Raw genomic sequence first — 21,590 nt, 5'->3', positions numbered from 1 at the left:
ATTCTGAGCCTGCTCAGTCTGAGGCTGTGGAACTCTGTGTAAGTGGAACTGGTATAAGTGGTGAGTTAAAAACCAGAGTTAGAGTGAAGAAGTCTTGCTTTTTGTTTGCTGGGTTGCATTTTTTGGGGCTTTTCCTTTTAGTTTTTCAATCACCTTTTTCTGTCACTTTTTAAATAGCTTTTTTTTTTCTCTGGTTCCGTCAGGCTATCAATTAACGGGGTTGGTTAATTGCTCACAGGTGCCTATATAACTGTGTGTAGGACTAATTCTGAGCCTGCTCAGTCTGAGGCTGTGGAACTCTGTGTAAGTGGAACTGGTATAAGTGGTGAGTTAAAAACCAGCGTTAGAGTGAACAAGTCTTGCTTTTTGTATGCTGGGTTGCATTTTTGGGGCTTTTCCTTTTAGTTTTTCAATCACCTTTTTCTGTCACTTTTTAAATAGCTTTTTTTTCTCTCTGGTTCCTTCAGGCTATCAATTAAGGGGGGTGGTTAATTGCTCACAGGTGCCTATATAACTGTGTGTAGGACTCATTCTGAGCCTGCTCAGTCTGAGGCTGTGGAACTTTGTGTAAGTGGAACTGGTATAAGTGGTGAGTTAAAAACCAGAGTTAGAGTGAACAAGTCTTGCTTTTTGTTTGCTGGGTTGCATTTTTGGGGCTTTTCCTTTTAGTTTTTCAATCACCTTTTTCTGTCACTTTTTAAATAGCTTTTTTTTTCTCTGGTTCCTTCAGGCTATCAATTAACGGGGGTGGTTATTTGCTCACAGGTGCCTATATAACTGTGTGTAGGACTAATTCTGAGCCTGCTCAGTCTGAGGCTGTGGAACTCTGTGTAAGTGGAACTGGTATAAGTGGTGAGTTAAAAACCAGAGTTAGAGTGAACAAGTCTTGCTTTTTGTTTGCTGGGTTGCATTTTGGGGGCTTTTCCTTTTAGTTTTTCAATCAATTTTTTCTGTCACTTTTTAAATAGCTTTTTTTTTTCTCTTGCTCCTTCAGCCTATCAATTAAGTGGGGTGGTTAATTGCTCACAGGTGCCTATATAACTGTGTGTAGGACTCATTCTGAGCCTGCTAAGTCTGAGGCTGTGGAACTCTGTGTAAGTGGAACTGGTATAAGTGGTGAGTTAAAAACCAGCGTTAGAGTGAACAAGTCTTGCTTTTTGTTTGCTGGGTTACATTTTTGGGGCTTTTCCTTTCAGTTTTTCAATCACCTTTTTCGGTCACTTTTTAAATAGCTTTTTTTTTCTCTGGTTCCTTCAGGCTATCAATTAAGGGGGGTGGTTAATTGCTCACAGGTGCCTATATAACTGTGTGTAGGACTCATTCTGAGCCTGCTCAGTCTGAGGCTGTGGAACTTTGTGTAAGTGGAACTGGTATAAGTGGTGAGTTAAAAACCAGAGTTAGAGTGAACAAGTCTTGCTTTTTGTTTGCTGGGTTGCATTTTTGGGGCTTTTCCTTTTAGTTTTTCAATCACCTTTTTCTGTCACTTTTTAAATAGCTTTTTTTTTCTCTGGTTCCTTCAGGCTATCAATTAACGGGGGTGGTTAATTGCTCACAGGTGCCTATATAACTTTGTGTAGGACTCATTCTGAGCCTGCTCAGTCTGAGGCTGTGAAACTCTGTGTAAGTGGAACTGGTATAAGTGGTGAGTTAAAAACCAGAGTTAGAGTGAACAAGTCTTGCTTTTTGTTTGCTGGGTTGCATTTTTGGGGCTTTTCCTTTTAGTTTTTCAATCACCTTTTTCTGTCACTTTTTAAATAGCTTTTTTTTTCTCTGGTTCCTTCAGGCTATCAATTAAGGGGGGTGGTTAATTGCTCACAGGTGCCTATATAAGTGTGTGTATACCTCATTCTAAGCCTGCTCAGTCTGAGGCTGTGGAACTCTGTGTAAGTGGAACTGGTATAAATGGTGAGTTAAAAACCAGAGTTAGAGTGAACAAGTCTTGCTTTTTGTTTGTTGGGTTGCAGTTTTGGGGCTTTTCCTTTTAGTTTTTCAATCACCTTTTTCTGTCACTTTTTAAATAGCTTTTTTTTTCTCTGGTTCCTTCAGGCTATCAATTAACGGGGGTGGTTATTTGCTCACAGGTGCCTATATAACTGTGTGTAGGACTCATTCTGAGCCTGCTCAGTCTGAGGCTGTGGAACTCTGTGTAAGTGGAACTGGTATAAGTAGTGAGTTAAAAAACAGAGTTAGAGTTAACAAGTCTTGCTTTTTGTTTGCTGGGTTGCATTTTTGGGGCTTTTCCTTCTAGTTTTTCAATCACCTTTTCTGTCACTTTTTAATTAGCTTTTTTTTATCTGGTTTCTTCAGGCTATCAATTAAGGGGGGGTGGTTAATTGCTCACAGGTTCTTATATAACTGTGTGTAGGACTCATTCATAGCCTGCTCAGTCTGAGGCTGTGGAACTCTGTGTAAGTGGAACTGGTATAAGTGGTGAGTTAAAAACCAGAGTTAGAGTGAACAAGTCTTGCTTTTTGTTTGTTGGGTTGCAGTTTTGGGGCTTTTCCTTTTAGTTTTTCAATCACCTTTTTCTGTCACTTTTTAAATAGCTTTTTTTTTCTCTGGTTCCTTCGGGCTATCAATTAACGGGGGTGGTTATTTGCTCACAGGTGCCTATATAACTGTGTGTAGGACTCATTCTGAGCCTGCTCAGTCTGAGGCTGTGGAACTCTGTGTAAGTGGAACTGGTATAAGTGGTGAGTTAAAAACCAGAGTTAGAGTGAACAAGTCTTGCTTTTTGTTTGCTGGGTTGCATTTTTGGGGCTTTTCCTTTTAGTTTTTCAATCACCTTTTTCTGTCACTTTTTAAATAGCTTTTTTTTTCTCTGGTTCCTTCAGGCTATCAATTAACGGGGGTGGTTAATTGCTCACAGGTGCCTATATAACTGTGTGTTGGACTCATTCTGAGCCTGCTCAGTCTGAGGCTGTGGAACTCTGTGTAAGTGGAACTGGTATAAGTGGTGAGTTAAAAACCAGCGTTAGAGTGAACAAGTCTTGCTTTTTGTTTGCTGGGTTGCATTTTTGGGGCTTTTCCTTTTAGTTTTTCAATCAGCTTTTTCTGTCACTTTTTAAATAGCTTTTTTTTTTCTCTGGTTCCTTCAGGCTATCAATTAAGGGGGGTGGTTAATTGCTCACAGGTGCCTATATAACTGTGTGTAGGACTCATTCTGAGCCTGCTCAGTCTGAGGCTGTGGAACTTTGTGTAAGTGGAACTGGTATAAGTGGTGAGTTAAAAACCAGAGTTAGAGTGAACAAGTCTTGCTTTTTGTTTGCTGGGTTGCATTTTTGGGGCTTTTCCTTTTAGTTTTTCAATCACCTTTTTCTGTCACTTTTTAAATAGCTTTTTTTTCTCTGGTTCCTTCAGGCTATCAATTAACGGGGGTGGTTATTTGCTCACAGGTGCCTATATAACTGTGTGTAGGACTCATTCTGAGCCTGCTCAGTCTGAGGCTGTGGAACTCTGTGTAAGTGGAACTGGTATAAGTGGTGAGTTAAAAACCAGAGTTAGAGTTAACAAGTCTTGCTTTTTGTTTGCTGGGTTGCATTTTTGGGGCTTTTCCTTTTAGTTTTTCAATCACCTTTTTCTGTCACTTTTTAAATAGCTTTTTTTTATCTGGTTCCTTCAGGCTATCAATTAAGGGGGGGTGGTTAATTGCTCACAGGTGCTTATATAACTGTGTGTAGGACTCATTCTGAGCCTGCTCAGTCTGAGGCTGTGGAACTCTGTGTAAGTGGAACTGGTATAAGTGGTGAGTTAAAAACCAGAGTTAGAGTGAAGAAGTCTTGCTTTTTGTTTGCTGGGTTGCATTTTTTGGGGCTTTTCCTTTTAGTTTTTCAATCACCTTTTTCTGTCACTTTTTAAATAGCTTTTTTTTTTCTCTGGTTCCGTCAGGCTATCAATTAACGGGGTTGGTTAATTGCTCACAGGTGCCTATATAACTGTGTGTAGGACTAATTCTGAGCCTGCTCAGTCTGAGGCTGTGGAACTCTGTGTAAGTGGAACTGGTATAAGTGGTGAGTTAAAAACCAGCGTTAGAGTGAACAAGTCTTGCTTTTTGTATGCTGGGTTGCATTTTTGGGGCTTTTCCTTTTAGTTTTTCAATCACCTTTTTCTGTCACTTTTTAAATAGCTTTTTTTTCTCTCTCGTTCCTTTAGGCTATCAATTAAGGGGGGTGGTTAATTGCTCACAGGTGCCTATATAACTGTGTGTAGGACTCATTCTGAGCCTGCTAAGTCTGAGGCTGTGGAACTCTGTGTAAGTGGAACTGGTATAAGTGGTGAGTTAAAAACCAGCGTTAGAGTGAACAAGTCTTGCTTTTTGTTTGCTGGGTTACATTTTTGGGGTTTTTCCTTTCAGTTTTTCAATCACCTTTTTCGGTCACTTTTTAAATAGCTTTTTTTTTCTCTGGTTTCTTCAGGCTATCAATTAAGGGGGGTGGTTAATTGCTCACAGGTGCCTATATAACTGTGTGTAGGACTCATTCTGAGCCTGCTCAGTCTGAGGCTGTGGAACTTTGTGTAAGTGGAACTGGTATAAGTGGTGAGTTAAAAACCAGAGTTAGAGTGAACAAGTCTTGCTTTTTGTTTGCTGGGTTGCATTTTTGGGGCTTTTCCTTTTAGTTTTTCAATCACCTTTTTCTGTCACTTTTTAAATAGCTTTTTTTTTCTCTGGTTCCTTCAGGCTATCAATTAACAGGGGTGGTTAATTGCTCACAGGTGCCTATATAACTGTGTGTAGGACTCATTCTGAGCCTGCTCAGTCTGAGGCTGTGAAACTCTGTGTAAGTGGAACTGGTATAAGTGGTGAGTTAAAAACCAGAGTTAGAGTGAACAAGTCTTGCTTTTTGTTTGCTGGGTTGCATTTTTGGGGCTTTTCCTTTTAGTTTTTCAATCACCTTTTTCTGTCACTTTTTAAATAGCTTTTTTTTTCTCTGGTTCCTTCAGGCTATCAATTAAGGGGGGTGGTTAATTGCTCACAGGTGCCTATATAAGTGTGTGTATACCTCATTCTAAGCCTGCTCAGTCTGAGGCTGTGGAACTCTGTGTAAGTGGAACTGGTATAAATGGTGAGTTAAAAACCAGAGTTAGAGTGAACAAGTCTTGCTTTTTGTTTCTTGGGTTGCAGTTTTGGGGCTTTTCCTTTTAGTTTTTCAATCACCTTTTTCTGTCACTTTTTAAATAGCTTTTTTTTTCTCTGGTTCCTTCAGGCTATCAATTAACGGGGGTGGTTATTTGCTCACAGGTGCCTATATAACTGTGTGTAGGACTCATTCTGAGCCTGCTCAGTCTGAGGCTGTGGAGCTCTGTGTAAGTGGAACTGGTATAAGTGGTGAGTTAAAAAACAGAGTTAGAGTTAACAAGTCTTGCTTTTTGTTTGCTGGGTTGTATTTTTGGGGCTTTTCCTTTTAGTTTTTCAATCACCTTTTCTGTCACTTTTTAAATAGCTTTTTTTTATCTGGTTTCTTCAGGCTATCAATTAAGGGGGGGTGGTTAATTGCTCACAGGTTCTTATATAACTGTGTGTAGGACTCATTCATAGCCTGCTCAGTCTGAGGCTGTGGAACTCTGTGTAAGTGGAACTGGTATAAGTGGTGAGTTTAAAACCAGAGTTAGAGTGAACAAGTCTTGCTTTTTGTTTGTTGGGTTGCAGTTTTGGGGCTTTTCCTTTTAGTTTTTCAATCACCTTTTTCTGTCACTTTTTAAATAGCTTTTTTTTTCTCTGGTTCCTTCAGGCTATCAATTAACGGGGGTGGTTATTTGCTCACAGTTGCCTATATAACTGTGTGTAGGACTCATTCTGAGCCTGCTCAGTCTGAGGCTGTGGAACTCTGTGTAAGTGGAACTGGTATAAGTGGTGAGTTAAAAACCAGAGTTAGAGTGAACAAGTCTTGCTTTTTGTTTGCTGGGTTGCATTTTTGGGGCTTTTCCTTTTAGTTTTTCAATCACCTTTTTCTGTCACTTTTTAAATAGCTTTTTTTTTCTCTGGTTCCTTCAGGCTATCAATTAACGGGATTGGTTAATTGCTCACAGGTGCCTATATAACTGTGTGTTGGACTCATTCTGAGCCTGCTCAGTCTGAGGCTGTGGAACTCTGTGTAAGTGGAACTGGTATAAGTGGTGAGTTAAAAACCAGCGTTAGAGTGAACAAGTCTTGCTTTTTGTTTGCTGGGTTGCATTTTTGGGGCTTTTCCTTTTAGTTTTTCAATCAGCTTTTTCTGTCACTTTTTAAATAGCTTTTTTTTTTCTCTGGTTCCTTCAGGCTATCAATTAAGGGGGGTGGTTAATTGCTCACAGGTGCCTATATAACTGTGTGTAGGACTCATTCTGAGCCTGCTCAGTCTGAGGCTGTGGAACTTTGTGTAAGTGGAACTGGTATAAGTGGTGAGTTAAAAACCAGAGTTAGAGTGAACAAGTCTTGCTTTTTGTTTGCTGGGTTGCATTTTTGGGGCTTTTCCTTTTAGTTTTTCAATCAGCTTTTTCTGTCACTTTTTAAATAGCTTTTTTTTTTCTCTGGTTCCTTCAGGCTATCAATTAAGGGGGGTGGTTAATTGCTCACAGGTGCCTATATAACTGTGTGTAGGACTCATTCTGAGCCTGCTCAGTCTGAGGCTGTGGAACTTTGTGTAAGTGGAACTGGTATAAGTGGTGAGTTAAAAACCAGAGTTAGAGTGAACAAGTCTTGCTTTTTGTTTGCTGGGTTGCATTTTTGGGGCTTTTCCTTTTAGTTTTTCAATCACCTTTTTCTGTCACTTTTTAAATAGCTTTTTTTCTCTGGTTCCTTCAGGCTATCAATTAACGGGGGTGGTTATTTGCTCACAGGTGCCTATATAACTGTGTGTAGGACTCATTCTGAGCCTGCTCAGTCTGAGGCTGTGGAACTCTGTGTAAGTGGAACTGGTATAAGTGGTGAGTTAAAAACCAGAGTTAGAGTTAACAAGTCTTGCTTTTTGTTTGCTGGGTTGCATTTTTGGGGCTTTTCCTTTTAGTTTTTCAATCACCTTTTTCTGTCACTTTTTAAATAGCTTTTTTTTTATCTGGTTCCTTCAGGCTATCAATTAAGGGGGGGTGGTTAATTGCTCACAGGTGCTTATATAACTGTGTGTAGGACTCATTCTGAGCCTGCTCAGTCTGAGGCTGTGGAACTCTGTGTAAGTGGAACTGGTATAAGTGGTGAGTTAAAAACCAGAGTTAGAGTGAAGAAGTCTTGCTTTTTGTTTGCTGGGTTGCATTTTTTGGGGCTTTTCCTTTTAGTTTTTCAATCACCTTTTTCTGTCACTTTTTAAATAGCTTTTTTTTTTCTCTGGTTCCGTCAGGCTATCAATTAACGGGGTTGGTTAATTGCTCACAGGTGCCTATATAACTGTGTGTAGGACTAATTCTGAGCCTGCTCAGTCTGAGGCTGTGGAACTCTGTGTAAGTGGAACTGGTATAAGTGGTGAGTTAAAAACCAGCGTTAGAGTGAACAAGTCTTGCTTTTTGTATGCTGGGTTGCATTTTTGGGGCTTTTCCTTTTAGTTTTTCAATCACCTTTTTCTGTCACTTTTTAAATAGCTTTTTTTTCTCTCTCGTTCCTTTAGGCTATCAATTAAGGGGGGTGGTTAATTGCTCACAGGTGCCTATATAACTGTGTGTAGGACTCATTCTGAGCCTGCTCAGTCTGAGGCTGTGGATCTTTGTGTAAGTGGAACTGGTATAAGTGGTGAGTTAAAAACCAGAGTTAGAGTGAACAAGTCTTGCTTTTTGTTTGCTGGGTTGCATTTTTGGGGCTTTTCCTTTTAGTTTTTCAATCACCTTTTTCTGTCACTTTTTAAATAGCTTTTTTTTTCTCTGGTTCCTTCAGGCTATCAATTAACGGGGGTGGTTATTTGCTCACAGGTGCCTATATAACTGTGTGTAGGACTAATTCTGAGCCTGCTCAGTCTGAGGCTGTTGAACTCTGTGTAAGTGGAACTGGTATAAGTGGTGAGTTAAAAACCAGAGTTAGAGTGAACAAGTCTTGCTTTTTGTTTGCTGGGTTGCATTTTGGGGGCTTTTCCTTTTAGTTTTTCAATCAATTTTTTCTGTCACTTTTTAAATAGCTTTTTTTTTTCTCTTGCTCCTTCAGCCTATCAATTAAGTGGGGTGGTTAATTGCTCACAGGTGCCTATATAACTGTGTGTAGGACTCATTCTGAGCCTGCTAAGTCTGAGGCTGTGGAACTCTGTGTAAGTGGAACTGGTATAAGTGGTGAGTTAAAAACCAGCGTTAGAGTGAACAAGTCTTGCTTTTTGTTTGCTGGGTTACATTTTTGGGGTTTTTCCTTTCAGTTTTTCAATCACCTTTTTCGGTCACTTTTTAAATAGCTTTTTTTTTCTCTGGTTTCTTCAGGCTATCAATTAAGGGGGGTGGTTAATTGCTCACAGGTGCCTATATAACTGTGTGTAGGACTCATTCTGAGCCTGCTCAGTCTGAGGCTGTGGAACTTTGTGTAAGTGGAACTGGTATAAGTGGTGAGTTAAAAACCAGAGTTAGAGTGAACAAGTCTTGCTTTTTGTTTGCTGGGTTGCATTTTTGGGGCTTTTCCTTTTAGTTTTTCAATCACCTTTTTCTGTCACTTTTTAAATAGCTTTTTTTTTCTCTGGTTCCTTCAGGCTATCAATTAACGGGGGTGGTTAATTGCTCACAGGTGCCTATATAACTGTGTGTAGGACTCATTCTGAGCCTGCTCAGTCTGAGGCTGTGAAACTCTGTGTAAGTGGAACTGGTATAAGTGGTGAGTTAAAAACCAGAGTTAGAGTGAACAAGTCTTGCTTTTTGTTTGCTGGGTTGCATTTTTGGGGCTTTTCCTTTTAGTTTTTCAATCACCTTTTTCTGTCACTTTTTAAATAGCTTTTTTTTTCTCTGGTTCCTTCAGGCTATCAATTAAGGGGGGTGGTTAATTGCTCACAGGTGCCTATATAAGTGTGTGTATACCTCATTCTAAGCCTGCTCAGTCTGAGGCTGTGGAACTCTGTGTAAGTGGAACTGGTATAAATGGTGAGTTAAAAACCAGAGTTAGAGTGAACAAGTCTTGCTTTTTGTTTCTTGGGTTGCAGTTTTGGGGCTTTTCCTTTTAGTTTTTCAATCACCTTTTTCTGTCACTTTTTAAATAGCTTTTTTTTTCTCTGGTTCCTTCAGGCTATCAATTAACGGGGGTGGTTATTTGCTCACAGGTGCCTATATAACTGTGTGTAGGACTCATTCTGAGCCTGCTCAGTCTGAGGCTGTGGAGCTCTGTGTAAGTGGAACTGGTATAAGTGGTGAGTTAAAAAACAGAGTTAGAGTTAACAAGTCTTGCTTTTTGTTTGCTGGGTTGCATTTTTGGGGCTTTTCCTTTTAGTTTTTCAATCACCTTTTCTGTCACTTTTTAAATAGCTTTTTTTTATCTGGTTTCTTCAGGCTATCAATTAAGGGGGGGTGGTTAATTGCTCACAGGTTCTTATATAACTGTGTGTAGGACTCATTCATAGCCTGCTCAGTCTGAGGCTGTGGAACTCTGTGTAAGTGGAACTGGTATAAGTCGTGAGTTTAAAACCAGAGTTAGAGTGAACAAGTCTTGCTTTTTGTTTGTTGGGTTGCAGTTTTGGGGCTTTTCCTTTTAGTTTTTCAATCACCTTTTTCTGTCACTTTTTAAATAGCTTTTTTTTTCTCTGGTTCCTTCAGGCTATCAATTAACGGGGGTGGTTATTTGCTCACAGGTGCCTATATAACTGTGTGTAGGACTCATTCTGAGCCTGCTCAGTCTGAGGCTGTGGAACTCTGTGTAGGTGGAACTGGTATAAGTGGTGAGTTAAAAACCAGAGTTAGAGTGAACAAGTCTTGCTTTTTGTTTGCTGGGTTGCATTTTTGGGGCTTTTCCTTTTAGTTTTTCAATCACCTTTTTCTGTCACTTTTTAAATAGCTTTTTTTTTCTCTGGTTCCTTCAGGCTATCAATTAACGGGATTGGTTAATTGCTCACAGGTGCCTATATAACTGTGTGTTGGACTCATTCTGAGCCTGCTCAGTCTGAGGCTGTGGAACTCTGTGTAGGTGGAACTGGTATAAGTGGTGAGTTAAAAACCAGAGTTAGAGTGAACAAGTCTTGCTTTTTGTTTGCTGGGTTGCATTTTTGGGGCTTTTCCTTTTAGTTTTTCAATCAGCTTTTTCTGTCACTTTTTAAATAGCTTTTTTTTTTCTCTGGTTCCTTCAGGCTATCAATTAAGGGGGGTGGTTAATTGCTCACAGGTGCCTATATAACTGTGTGTAGGACTCATTCTGAGCCTGCTCAGTGTGAGGCTGTGGAACTTTGTGTAAGTGGAACTGGTATAAGTGGTGAGTTAAAAACCAGAGTTAGAGTGAACAAGTCTTGCTTTTTGTTTGCTGGGTTGCATTTTTGGGGCTTTTCCTTTTAGTTTTTCAATCACCTTTTTCTGTCACTTTTTAAATAGCTTTTTTTTCTCTGGTTCCTTCAGGCTATCAATTAACGGGGGTGGTTATTTGCTCACAGGTGCCTATATAACTGTGTGTAGGACTCATTCTGAGCCTGCTCAGTCTGAGGCTGTGGAACTCTGTGTAAGTGGAACTGGTATAAGTGGTGAGTTAAAAACCAGAGTTAGAGTTAACAAGTCTTGCTTTTTGTTTGCTGGGTTGCATTTTTGGGGCTTTTCCTTTTAGTTTTTCAATCACCTTTTTCTGTCACTTTTTAAATAGCTTTTTTTTTATCTGGTTCCTTCAGGCTATCAATTAAGGGGGGGTGGTTAATTGCTCACAGGTGCTTATATAACTGTGTGTAGGACTCATTCTGAGCCTGCTCAGTCTGAGGCTGTGGAACTCTGTGTAAGTGGAACTGGTATAAGTGGTGAGTTAAAAACCAGAGTTAGAGTGAAGAAGTCTTGCTTTTTGTTTGCTGGGTTGCATTTTTTGGGGCTTTTCCTTTTAGTTTTTCAATCACCTTTTTCTGTCACTTTTTAAATAGCTTTTTTTTTCTCTGGTTCCGTCAGGCTATCAATTAACGGGGTTGGTTAATTGCTCACAGGTGCCTATATAACTGTGTGTAGGACTAATTCTGAGCCTGCTCAGTCTGAGGCTGTGGAACTCTGTGTAAGTGGAACTGGTATAAGTGGTGAGTTAAAAACCAGCGTTAGAGTGAACAAGTCTTGCTTTTTGTATGCTGGGTTGCATTTTTGGGGCTTTTCCTTTTAGTTTTTCAATCACCTTTTTCTGTCACTTTTTAAATAGCTTTTTTTTCTCTCTGGTTCCTTCAGGCTATCAATTAACGGGGGTGGTTAATTGCTCACAGGTGCCTATATAACTGTGTGTAGGACTCATTCTGAGCCTGCTCAGTCTGAGGCTGTGGAACTTTGTGTAAGTGGAACTGGTATAAGTGGTGAGTTAAAAACCAGAGTTAGAGTGAACAAGTCTTGCTTTTTGTTTGCTGGGTTGCATTTTTGGGGCTTTTCCTTTTAGTTTTTCAATCACCTTTTTCTGTCACTTTTTAAATAGCTTTTTTTTTCTCTGGTTCCTTCAGGCTATCAATTAACGGGGGTGGTTATTTGCTCACAGGTGCCTATATAACTGTGTGTAGGACTAATTCTGAGCCTGCTCAGTCTGAGGCTGTGGAACTCTGTGTAAGTGGAACTGGTATAAGTGGTGAGTTAAAAACCAGAGTTAGAGTGAACAAGTCTTGCTTTTTGTTTGCTGGGTTGCATTTTGGGGGCTTTTCCTTTTAGTTTTTCAATCAATTTTTTCTGTCACTTTTTAAATAGCTTTTTTTTTTCTCTTGCTCCTTCAGCCTATCAATTAAGTGGGGTGGTTAATTGCTCACAGGTGCCTATATAACTGTGTGTAGGACTCATTCTGAGCCTGCTAAGTCTGAGGCTGTGGAACTCTGTGTAAGTGGAACTGGTATAAGTGGTGAGTTAAAAACCAGCGTTAGAGTGAACAAGTCTTGCTTTTTGTTTGCTGGGTTGCATTTTTGGGGCTTTTCCTTTCAGTTTTTCAATCACCTTTTTCGGTCACTTTTTAAATAGCTTTTTTTTTCTCTGGTTCCTTCAGGCTATCAATTAAGGGGGGTGGTTAATTGCTCACAGGTGCCTATATAACTGTGTGTAGGACTCATTCTGAGCCTGCTCAGTCTGAGGCTGTGGAACTTTGTGTAAGTGGAACTGGTATAAGTGGTGAGTTAAAAACCAGAGTTAGAGTGAACAAGTCTTGCTTTTTGTTTGCTGGGTTGCATTTTTGGGGCTTTTCCTTTTAGTTTTTCAATCACCTTTTTCTGTCACTTTTTAAATAGCTTTTTTTTTCTCTGGTTCCTTCAGGCTATCAATTAACGGGGGTGGTTAATTGCTCACAGGTGCCTATATAACTGTGTGTAGGACTCATTCTGAGCCTGCTCAGTCTGAGGCTGTGAAACTCTGTGTAAGTGGAACTGGTATAAGTGGTGAGTTAAAAACCAGAGTTAGAGTGAACAAGTCTTGCTTTTTGTTTGCTGGGTTGCATTTTTGGGGCTTTTCCTTTTAGTTTTTCAATCACCTTTTTCTGTCACTTTTTAAATAGCTTTTTTTTCTCTGGTTCCTTTAGGCTATCAATTAAGGGGGGTGGTTAATTGCTCACAGGTGCCTATATAAGTGTGTGTATACCTCATTCTAAGCCTGCTCAGTCTGAGGCTGTGGAACTCTGTGTAAGTGGAACTGGTATAAATGGTGAGTTAAAAACCAGAGTTAGAGTGAACAAGTCTTGCTTTTTGTTTGTTGGGTTGCAGTTTTGGGGCTTTTCCTTTTAGTTTTTCAATCACCTTTTTCTGTCACTTTTTAAATAGCTTTTTTTTTCTCTGGTTCCTTCAGGCTATCAATTAACGGGGGTGGTTATTTGCTCACAGGTGCCTATATAACTGTGTGTAGGACTCATTCTGAGCCTGCTAAGTCTGAGGCTGTGGAACTCTGTGTAAGTGGAACTGGTATAAGTGGTGAGTTAAAAAACAGAGTTAGAGTTAACAAGTCTTGCTTTTTGTTTGCTGGGTTGCATTTTTGGGGCTTTTCCTTTTAGTTTTTCAATCACCTTTTCTGTCACTTTTTAAATAGCTTTTTTTTATCTGGTTTCTTCAGGCTATCAATTAAGGGGGGGTGGTTAATTGCTCACAGGTTCTTATATAACTGTTTGTAGGACTCATTCATAGCCTGCTCAGTCTGAGGCTGTGGAACTCTGTGTAAGTGGAACTGGTATAAGTGGTGAGTTAAAAACCAGAGTTAGAGTGAAGAAGTCTTGCTTTTTGTTTGCTGGGTTGCATTTTTTGGGGCTTTTCCTTTTAGTTTTTCAATCACCTTTTTCTGTCACTTTTTAAATAGCTTTTTTTTTTTCTCTGGTTCCGTCAGGCTATCAATTAACGGGGTTGGTTAATTGCTCACAGGTGCCTATATAACTGTGTGTAGGACTAATTCTGAGCCTGCTCAGTCTGAGGCTGTGGAACTCTGTGTAAGTGGAACTGGTATAAGTGGTGAGTTAAAAACCAGCGTTAGAGTGAACAAGTCTTGCTTTTTGTATGCTGGGTTGCATTTTTGGGGCTTTTCCTTTTAGTTTTTCAATCACCTTTTTCTGTCACTTTTTAAATAGCTTTTTTTTCTCTCTGGTTCCTTCAGGCTATCAATTAAGGGGGGTGGTTAATTGCTCACAGGTGCCTATATAACTGTGTGTAGGACTCATTCTGAGCCTGCTCAGTCTGAGGCTGTGGAACTTTGTGTAAGTGGAACAGGTATAAGTGGTGAGTTAAAAACCAGAGTTAGAGTGAACAAGTCTTGCTTTTTGTTTGCTGGGTTGCATTTTTGGGGCTTTTTCTTTTAGTTTTTCAATCACCTTTTTCTGTCACTTTTTAAATAGCTTTTTTTTTCTCTGGTTCCTTCAGGCTATCAATTAACGGGGGTGGTTATTTGCTCACAGGTGCCTATATAACTGTGTGTAGGACTAATTCTGAGCCTGCTCAGTCTGAGGCTGTGGAACTCTGTGTAAGTGGAACTGGTATAAGTGGTGAGTTAAAAACCAGAGTTAGAGTGAACAAGTCTTGCTTTTTGTTTGCTGGGTTGCATTTTTTGGGGCTTTTCCTTTTAGTTTTTCAATCACCTTTTTCTGTCACTTTTTAAATAGCTTTTTTTTCCCCTGGTTCCTTCAGGCTATCAATTAAGGGGGGTGGTTAATTGCTCACAGGTGCCTATATAACTGTGTGTAGGACTCATTCTGAGCCTGCTCAGTCTGAGGCTGTGGAACTCTGTGTAAGTGGAACTGGCATAAATGGTGAGTTAAAAAACAGTATTAGAGTGAACAAGTCTTGCTTTTTGTTTGTTGGGTTGCAGTTTTGGGACTTTTCCTTTTAGTTTTTCAATCACCTTTTTCTGTCACTTTTTAAATACCTTTTTATTTTCTCTGGTTCCTTCAGGCTATCAATTAAGGGGGTGGTTAATTGCTCACAGGTGCCTATATAACTGTGTGTAGGACTCATTCTAAGCCTGCTCAGTCTGAGGCTGTGGAACTCTGTGTAAGTGGAACTGGTATAAATGGTGAGTTAAAAACTAGAGTTAGAGTGAACAAGTCTTGCTTTTTGTTTGCTGGGTTGCATTTTTGGGGCTTTTCCTTTTAGTTTTTCAATCACCTTTTTCTGTCACTTTTTAAATAGCTTTTTTTTTCTCTGGTTCCTTCAGGCTATCAATTAAGGGGGGTGGTTAATTGCTCACAGGTGCCTATATAACTGTGTGTAGGACTCATTCTGAGCCTGCTCAGTCTGAGGCTGTGGAACTTTGTGTAAGTGGAACTGGTATAAGTGGTGAGTTAAAAACCAGAGTTAGAGTGAACAAGTCTTGCTTTTTGTTTCCTGGGTTGCATTTTTGGGGCTTTTCCTTTTAGTTTTTCAATCACCTTTTTCTGTCACTTTTTAAATAGCTTTTTTTTCTCTGGTTCCTTCAGGCTATCAATTAAGGGGGGTGGTTAATTGCTCACAGGTGCCTATATAACTGTGTGTAGGACTCATTCTGAGCCTGCTCAGTCTGAGGCTGTGGAACTCTGTGTAAGTGGAACTGGTATAAGTGGTGAGTTAAAAACCAGAGTTAGAGTGAACAAGTCTTGCTTTTTGTTTGCTGGGTTGCATTTTTTGGGGCTTTTCCTTTTAGTTTTTCAATCACCTTTTTCTGTCACTTTTTAAATAGCTTTTTTTTTCTCTGGTTCCTTCAGGCTATCAATTAACGGGGGTGGTTAATTGCTCACAGGTGCCTATATAACTGTGTGTAGGACTCATTCTGAGCCTGCTCAGTCTGAGGCTGTGGAACTCTGTGTAAGTGGAACTGGTATAAGTGGTGAGTTAAAAACCAGCGTTAGAGTGAACAAGTCTTGCTTTTTGTTTGCTGGGTTGCATTTTTGGGGCTTTTCCTTTTAGTTTTTCAATCACCTTTTTCTGTCACTTTTTAAATAGCTTTTTTTTTCTATGGTTCCTTCAGGCTATCAATTAAGGGGGGCGGTTAATTGCTCACAGGTGCCTATATAACTGTTTGTAGGACTCATTCTGAGCCTGCTCAGTCTGAGGCTGTGGAACTCTGTGTAAGTGGAACTGGTATAAGTGGTGAGTTAAAAACCAGCGTTAGAGTGAACAAGTCTTGCTTTTTGTTTGCTGGGTTGCATTTTTTGGGGCTTTTCCTTTTAGTTTTTCAATCAGCTTTTTCTGTCACTTTTTAAATAGCTTTTTTTTTTCTCTGGTTCCTTCAGGCTATCAATTAAGGGGGGTGGTTAATTGCTCACAGGTGCCTATATAACTGTGTGTAGGACTCATTCTGAGCCTGCTCAGTCTGAGGCTGTGGAACTTTGTGTAAGTGGAACTGGTATAAGTGGTGAGTTAAAAACCAGTTAGAGTGAACAAGTCTTGCTTTTTGTTTGCTGGGTTGCATTTTTGGGGCTTTTCCTTTTAGTTTTTCAATCACCTTTTTCTGTCACTTTTTAAATAGCTTTTTTTTTCTCTGGTTCCTTCAGGCTATCAATTAACGGGGGTGGTTATTTGCTCACAGGTGCCTATATAACTGTGTGTAGGACTCATTCTGAGCCTGCTCAGTCTGAGGCTGTGGAACTCTGTGTAAGTGGAACTGGTATAAGTGGTGAGTTAAAAACCAGAGTTAGAGTTAACAAGTCTTGCTTTTTGTTTGCTGGGTTGCATTTTTGGGGCTTTTCCTTTTAGTTTTTCAATCACCTTTTTCCGTCACTTTTTAAATAGCTTTTTTTTATCTGGTTCCTTCAGGCTATCAATTAAGGGGGGGTGGTTAATTGCTCACAGGTGCTTATATAACTGTGTGTAGGACTCATTCTGAGCCTGCTCAGTCTGAGGCTGTGGAACTCTGTGTAAGTGGAACTGGTATAAGTGGTGAGTTAAAAACCAGAGTTAGAGTGAAGAAGTCTTGCTTTTTGTTTGCTGGGTTGCATTTTTTGGGGCTTTTCCTTTCAGTTTTTCAATCACATTTTTCTGTCACTTTTTAAATAGCTTTTTTTTTTCTCTGGTTCCGTCAGGCTATCAATTAACGGGGGTGGTTAATTGCTCACAGGTGCCTATATAACTGTGTATAGGACTAATTCTGAGCCTGCTCAGTCTGAGGCTGTGGAACTCTGTGTAAGTGGAACTGGTATAAGTGGTGAGTGAAAAACCAGAGTTAGAGTGAACAAGTCTTGCTTTTTGTTTGCTGGGTTGCATTTTGGGGGCTTTTCCTTTTAGTTTTTCAATCACCTTTTTCTGTCACTTTTTAAATAGCTTTTTTTTTTCTCTTGCTCCTTCAGCCTATCAATTAACTGGGGTGGTTGATTGCTCACAGGTGCCTATATAACTGTGTGTAGGACTCATTCTGAGCATGCTAAGTCTGAGGCTGTGGAACTCTGTGTAAGTGGAACTGGTATAAGTTGTGAGTTAAAAACCAGCGTTAGAGTGAACAAGTCTTGCTTTTTGTTTGCTGGGTTGCATTTTTGGGGCTTTTCCTTTCAGTTTTTCAATCACCTTTTTCTGTCACTTTTTAAATAGCTTTTTTTTTCTCTGGTTCCTTCAGGCTATCAATTAACGGGGGTGGTTAATTGCTCACAGGTGCCTATATAACTGTGTGTAGGACTCATTCTGAGCCTGCTCAGTCTGAGGCTGTGGAACTCTGTGTAAGTGGAACTGGTATAAGTGGTGAGTTAAAAACCAGAGTTAGAGTGAACAAGTCTTGCTTTTTGTTTGCTGGGTTGCATTTTTGGGGCTTTTCCTTTTAGTTTTTCAATCACCCTTTTCTGTCACTTTTTAAATAGCTTTTTTTTTATCTGGTTCCTTCAGGCTATCAATTAAGGGAGGGTGGTTAATTGCTCACAGGTGCCTATATAACTGTGTGTAGGACTCATTCTGAGCCTGCTCAGTCTGAGGCTGTGAAACTCTGTGTAAGTGGAACTGGTATAAGTGGTGAGTTAAAAACCAGAGTTAGAGTGAACAAGTCTTGCTTTTTGTTTGCTGGGTTGCATTTTTGTGGCTTTTCCTTTTAGTTTTTCAATCACCTTTTTCTGTCACTTTTTAAATAGCTTTTTTTTTCTCTGGTTCCTTCAGGCTATCAATTAACGGGGGTGGTTAATTGCTCACAGGTGCCTATATAACTGTGTGTAGGACTCATTCTGAGCCTGCTCAGTCTGAGGCTGTGGAACTCTGTGTAAGTGGAACTGGTATAAGTGGTGAGTTAAAAACCAGCGTTAGAGTGAACAAGTCTTGCTTTTTGTAAGCTGGGTTGCATTTTTGGGGCTTTTCCTTTTAGTTTTTCAATCACCTTTTTCTGTCACTTTTTAAATAGCTTTTTTTTTCTCTGGTTCCTTCAGGCTATCAATTAAGGGGGGTGGTTAATTGCTCACAGGTGCCTATATAACTGTGTGTAGGACTCATTCTGAGCCTGCTCAGTCTGAGGCTGTGGAACTTTGTGTAAGTGGAACTGGTATAAGTGATGAGTTAAAAACCAGAGTTAGAGTGAACAAGTCTTGCTTTTTGTTTGCTGGGTTGCATTTTTGGGGCTTTTCCTTTTAGTTTTTCAATCACCTTTTTCTATCACTTTTTAAATAGCTTTTTTTTTCTCTGGTTCCTTCAGGCTATCAATTAACGGGGGTGGTTAATTGCTCACAGGTGCCTATATAACTGTGTGTAGGACTCATTCTGAGCCTGCTCAGTCTGAGGCTGTGGAACTCTGTGTAAGTGGAACTGGTATAAGTGGTGAGTTAAAAACCAGAGTTAGAGTTAACAAGTCTTGCTTTTTGTTTGCTGGGTTGCATTTTTGGGGCTTTTCCTTTTAGTTTTTCAATCACCTTTTTCTGTCACTTTTTAAATAGCTTTTTTTTTATCTGGTTCCTTCAGGCTATCAATTAAGGGAGGGTGGTTAATTGCTCACAGGTGCCTATATAACTGTGTGTAGGACTCATTCTGAGCCTGCTCAGTCTGAGGCTGTGAAACTCTGTGTAAGTGGAACTGGTATAAGTGGTGAGTTAAAAACCAGAGTTAGAGTGAACAAGTCTTGCTTTTTGTTTGCTGGGTTGCATTTTTGTGGCTTTTCCTTTTAGTTTTTCAATCACCTTTTTCTGTCACTTTTTAAATAGCTTTTTTTTTCTCTGGTTCCTTCAGGCTATCAATTAACGGGGGTGGTTAATTGCTCACAGGTGCCTATATAACTGTGTGTAGGACTCATTCTGAGCCTGCTCAGTCTGAGGCTGTGGAACTCTGTGTAAGTGGAACTGGTATAAGTGGTGAGTTAAAAACCAGCGTTAGAGTGAACAAGTCTTGCTTTTTGTAAGCTGGGTTGCATTTTTGGGGCTTTTCCTTTTAGTTTTTCAATCACCTTTTTCTGTCACTTTTTAAATAGCTTTTTTTTTCTCTGGTTCCTTCAGGCTATCAATTAAGGGGGGTGGTTAATTGCTCACAGGTGCCTATATAACTGTGTGTAGGACTCATTCTGAGCCTGCTCAGTCTGAGGCTGTGGAACTTTGTGTAAGTGGAACTGGTATAAGTGGTGAGTTAAAAACCAGAGTTAGAGTGAACAAGTCTTGCTTTTTGTTTGCTGGGTTGCATTTTTGGGGCTTTTCCTTTTAGTTTTTCAATCACCTTTTTCTGTCACTTTTTAAATAGCTTTTTTTTTCTCTGGTTCCTTCAGGCTATCAATTAACGGGGGTGGTTAATTGCTCACAGGTGCCTATATAACTGTGTGTAGGACTCATTCTGAGCCTGCTCAGTCTGAGGCTGTGGAACTCTGTGTAAGTGGAACTGGTATAAGTGGTGAGTTAAAAACCAGCGTTAGAGTGAACAAGTCTTGCTTTTTGTTTGCTGGGTTGCATTTTTGGGGCTTTTCCTTTTAGCTTTTCAATCACCTTTTTCTGTCACTTTTTAAATAGCTTTTTTTTTCTCTGGTTCCTTCAGGCTATCAATTAAGGGGGGCGGTTAATTGCTCACAGGTGCCTATATAACTGTTTGTAGGACTCATTCTGAGCCTGCTCAGTCTGAGGCTGTGGAACTTTGTGTAAGTGGAACTGGTATAAGTGGTGAGTTAAAAACCAGAGTTAGAGTGAACAAGTCTTGCTTTTTGTTTGCTGGGTTGCATTTTTGGGGCTTTTCCTTTTAGTTTTTCAATCACCTTTTTCTGTCACTTTTTAAATAGCTTTTTTTTTCTCTGGTTCCTTCAGGCTATCAATTAACGGGGGTGGTTAATTGCTCACAGGTGCTTATATAACTGTGTGTTGGACTCATTCTGAGCCTGCTCAGTCTGAGGCTGTGAAACTCTGTGTAAGTGGAACTGGTATAAGTGGTGAGTTAAAAACCAGAGTTAGAGTGAACAAGTCTTGCTTTTTGTTTGCTGGGTTGCATTTTTGGGGCTTTTCCTTTTAGTTTTTCAATCACCTTTTTCTGTCACTTTTTAAATAGCTTTTTTTTTCTCTGGTTCCTTCAGGCTATCAATTAAGGGGGGTGGTTAATTGCTCACAGGTGCCTATATAAGTGTGTGTATACCTCATTCTAAGCCTGCTCAGTCTGAGGCTGTGGAACTCTGTGTAAGTGGAACTGGTATAAATGGTGAGTTAAAAACCAGAGTTAGAGTGAACAAGTCTTGCTTTTTGTTTCTTGGGTTGCAGTTTTGGGGCTTTTCCTTTTAGTTTTTCAATCACCTTTTTCTGTCACTTTTTAAATAGCTTTTTTTTTCTCTGGTTCCTTCAGGCTATCAATTAACGGGGGTGGTTATTTGCTCACAGGTGCCTATATAACTGTGTGTAGGACTCATTCATAGCCTGCTCAGTCTGAGGCTGTGGAACTCTGTGTAAGTGGAACTGGTATAAGTGGTGAGTTAAAAACCAGAGTTAGAGTGAACAAGTCTTGCTTTTTGTTTGTTGGGTTGCAGTTTTGGGGCTTTTCCTTTTAGTTTTTCAATCACCTTTTTCTGTCACTTTTTAAATAGCTTTTTTTTTCTCTGGTTCCTTCAGGCTATCAATTAACGGGGGTGGTTAATTGCTCACAGGTGCCTATATAACTGTGTGTAGGACTCATTCTGAGCCTGCTCAGTCTGAGGCTGTGGAACTCTGTGTAAGTGGAACTGGTATAAGTGGTGAGTTAAAAACCAGCGTTAGAGTGAACAAGTCTTGCTTTTTGTAAGCTGGGTTGCATTTTTGGGGCTTTTCCTTTTAGTTTTTCAATCACCTTTTTCTGTCACTTTTTAAATAGCTTTTTTTTTCTCTGGTTCCTTCAGGCTATCAATTAAGGGGGGTGGTTAATTGCTCACAGGTGCCTATATAACTGTGTGTAGGACTCATTCTGAGCCTGCTCAGTCTGAGGCTGTGGAACTTTGTGTAAGTGGAACTGGTATAAGTGATGAGTTAAAAACCAGAGTTAGAGTGAACAAGTCTTGCTTTTTGTTTGCTGGGTTGCATTTTTGGGGCTTTTCCTTTTAGTTTTTCAATCACCTTTTTCTATCACTTTTTAAATAGCTTTTTTTTTCTCTGGTTCCTTCAGGCTATCAATTAACGGGGGTGGTTAATTGCTCACAGGTGCCTATATAACTGTGTGTAGGACTCATTCTGAGCCTGCTCAGTCTGAGGCTGTGGAACTCTGTGTAAGTGGAACTGGTATAAGTGGTGAGTTAAAAACCAGAGTTAGAGTTAACAAGTCTTGCTTTTTGTTTGCTGGGTTGCATTTTTGGGGCTTTTCCTTTTAGTTTTTCAATCACCTTTTTCTGTCACTTTTTAAATAGCTTTTTTTTTATCTGGTTCCTTCAGGCTATCAATTAAGGGAGGGTGGTTAATTGCTCACAGGTGCCTATATAACTGTGTGTAGGACTCATTCTGAGCCTGCTCAGTCTGAGGCTGTGAAACTCTGTGTAAGTGGAACTGGTATAAGTGGTGAGTTAAAAACCAGAGTTAGAGTGAACAAGTCTTGCTTTTTGTTTGCTGGGTTGCATTTTTGTGGCTTTTCCTTTTAGTTTTTCAATCACCTTTTTCTGTCACTTTTTAAATAGCTTTTTTTTTCTCTGGTTCCTTCAGGCTATCAATTAACGGGGGTGGTTAATTGCTCACAGGTGCCTATATAACTGTGTGTAGGACTCAT

The sequence above is a fragment of the Aquarana catesbeiana genome, linkage group LG07 (assembly GCF_042186555.1).
Source record: "Aquarana catesbeiana isolate 2022-GZ linkage group LG07, ASM4218655v1, whole genome shotgun sequence".
In the NCBI taxonomy this organism is placed as follows: domain Eukaryota; kingdom Metazoa; phylum Chordata; class Amphibia; order Anura; family Ranidae; genus Aquarana; species Aquarana catesbeiana.
The sequence above is the reverse complement of the archived record's forward strand: the minus strand, read 5'-3'. Positions refer to the sequence as shown.